The sequence below is a fragment of the Colobus angolensis genome, unplaced genomic scaffold (genome assembly GCF_000951035.1).
Source record: "Colobus angolensis palliatus isolate OR3802 unplaced genomic scaffold, Cang.pa_1.0 Scaffold251, whole genome shotgun sequence".
NCBI lineage: Eukaryota > Metazoa > Chordata > Mammalia > Primates > Cercopithecidae > Colobus > Colobus angolensis.
Genome location: NW_012115722.1, coordinates 4,773,070 through 4,776,215, shown reverse-complemented (window position 1 = coordinate 4,776,215; position 3,146 = coordinate 4,773,070). Strand labels below are relative to the sequence as shown.

General features: G+C 49.2%; 1 pseudogene; it reads right to left on the bottom strand.

The window, feature by feature from the left end:
* Positions 1–955: 955 nt before the first annotated feature.
* On the bottom strand, positions 956–2,027 carry LOC105514957 (annotated as a pseudogene).
* Between the last annotated feature and the right edge of the window lie 1,119 nt (positions 2,028–3,146).

Genomic DNA, 3,146 nt, shown 5'->3' with positions numbered 1-3,146 from the left:
CAGGAGGCTGAGGTGGGAGGATGGCTAGAGCCCAGGAGGTGAAGGGTGAAGGTTGCAGTGAGCCGAGACCACACCACTGCACTCCAGCCTGTACACAAGAGCAACACCCTGTCGCAAAAAAAGATTTTAAAAATATATATAAAGAAGAAGAAAAAATGTGTGGCTATCCTTTTTCCTTATTTCCAAGTTTTGGATAAATTTTCTTTTTTTCACCAGCACTTTTATTTTTCCTTACACACTCACGTGTTGTTGGGGCCTAATGCTCTCACATAACTGTAAGAAACCAAAATTTTTTGTCATCTCTTGAAGAACTGAGAATTGCACACACACACACACACACACACACACACAAAACCTTATGTAAGTTAAAAGGATGAATACATTTACAGGTATAAATGCAAACCATTTCCAACTCAAGGCAAGTAACAGCCATGGTGTTCTGGCAGGAAAACATCAGCTAAGAAAGGAAACTGGGTCCTATGGCTTAGACTTTCCAATCCTGACAGACCAGCAGGACAGACACAAGTGGTTCAGGAGCCCTTGCCAGCCTCTAAAGAAATCCCAGAACACTCAACCCTAACACATTAACACCCTGCACTGGTGGGAGACTGCTGGCCACGCAGACCCATCGAGCCATGGACTTGTCTTCCACAAGCACGTTCTTACCTCAGCCACAAAGTGACCAAGCCACATATACTAAGGGCTGAGATCCAAGATATGTACAGGGTACTTAACAGATAGCAAGCGAACAGTTAACTTGCATACAAGGTCAAAATCAGCAACAAGTTCTACAATCCAGTGCTGATATTGGATACAAGCTTCAAGGACAAATTTCTTTTCGAAGGCTTATTCCAGTTTCATGAGGCTAGCATGGGGTGTATGCATTTGCCAGGAGCAAATTTATTCTTCTGAATTAACCCATGCAGCAAATGCTAGGCATCTGCTTGCAGTCCATTTAGAAGCATTTGTGCTGGATGATGGAGGAGCCCGACTCCTCGTACTCCTGCTTGCTAATCCACATCTGCTGGAAGGTAGACAGGGAGGCCAGGATGGAGCCACCGATCCACACCATGTACTTGCACTCAGAGTACTCGATGATGTGATCTTCATGGTGCTGGGCGCCAGGCTGGTGATCTCCTGCATCCTGCCCGCAATGTACAGGTACACCGTGGTGCCGCAGGACAGCACCATCTCGGCCTACAGGTATTTGTGGATGTCCACGTCACACTTTATGATGGAACTGAAGGTAGTCTCATGGATGCTGCGGGTTCCATGCCCAGGAAAGAAAGCTGAAACACTGCCTCTGGACACCAGACCCACTCGTTGCAGATGGTCATGACCTGGCCATCAGGTGGCTCATAGCTCTTCTCCAGGAACGAGGAGAACACAGCAGTGGCCAGCTCCTGCTTGAAGTCCAGGGTAATGTAGCACAGTTTCTCCTTGATGTCATGCACTATCTCCCACTCGGCCGTGGGGGTGAAGCTGTAGCCACACTCGGTGAGGATCTTCATGAGGTAGTTGGTTAGGGGAGATGGGCATCATGTGGGCGACCCCGTCTCCAGAGTCCGTGACAATGCCACTGGTGTGCCCAGAGGACTAGAGGGACAGGACGGCGTGGATGGCCACACACGTGGCCAGGGTGTTGAAGGTCTCAATCATGATCCAAATCGTCTTCTCTCTGCTGGTCTTGGGGTTCAGGGGGCCTTGGTCAGCAGCACTGAGTGGTCCTTGGGGCCACGCGCAGCTCGTTGTAGAAGGTGTGGTGCCAGATCTTCTCCATGTCATCCCAGTTGGTGACTATGCCCTGCTCGATGGGATACTTCAGGGTCAGGATGCTGCACTTGCTCTGGGCCTTGTCACCCACATAGGAGTCCTTCTGGCCCATCCATGTCCACCATCATGATCTGGTGCCTGGGGCACCCGACAATGGAGAGGAACGTGGTTTAGGGGGCATGATCCCTAGCAAAGCCAGCTTTGCACCTGCCAGAGCCATTGTCAATGATAAGCATGATGATCTCTTCTTCCATCGCCATCGTGGAGAAGAGGGTGGCTGAGCAGCAGGAGGATGCGGTGTGTGGGCTAGTGGCAGCGAGTGAGCAGTAATTTCTTCTACAGGACCTTTGTTAAAGGCAGCATAAAGCTGCAAGGCTAGATAGACTGTAAACGCCACGACGTCATGGACTGGGGCTTAGTTCTCTCATTATCGCTAGCACCTGCTGCAGGGACTGACACCTGGCAACACTCAATAACCAAGATCTACTAAGTGAATGAATAAATGTATGAATGGTGTGAAATTCAGTGGGTAGCAGGTCCCTTTGCAGTGACTTCCTTGGGTTGGCTGTCAGCAGTTATGCAATTGTCACACCTATCTCAGCAAGTTCTGAGGACCAAGTGGGGGATGACCGGCAACAGTGCCTATCCCAGGTTCTGACACCCGCTCAGGAGGCACCCAACAGGCGATTTTCCTTCCTTTCCTGAAACCATCAAAATGGTTCCCAGCCCTCTAATATTTCAAAAACCCTTACCAAGTCTATGTAAATAAAGAAAACTTCCCTTGTACATACAGCCTGTTAGTGGCAGAACTGCAACTAGAGACCCAGTGTCTAATCACCTTGCAGATGACTTTGCCAGCAGTGACATACCTTGTTGCTGACTACTGAGTCACTCTATGTAGGGTCAGCTGAGAAGAGGACAGTAACCGTCAAGAGGGAGTAGCCATTCCAGGAACATTAATTCAGCGAAGTGCCAGGCACTGCTAATTCAGAGGCTAGTGTGGGCAGCTCATGTGTATATTTTTGTTGTTGTTTTTGAAACAGGGTCTCACTCCATCACCCAGGCTGGAGTGCAACGGTGCAATCACAGCTCTCTGTAGCCTTAAACTCCTGGGCTCAAGTGATCCTCCCACTTCAGCCTCCGAAGTAGCTGGGACCACAGGCTTGTGCCACAATGCCTGGCTAATTTTTTGTATTTTTTGTAGAGACAGGATTTGCCACAATGTCCAGGCTGGTCTTGAACTCCTGGGCTCAAGCAATCTGCCCACCTTGGCTTCCCAAAGTGCTGGGACTACAGGCGTGAGTCACTGTGCCTGGCCTCACATGCATACCTTTGATGACAACTCATGGACAATTACTTTTTTTTTTTTTTTT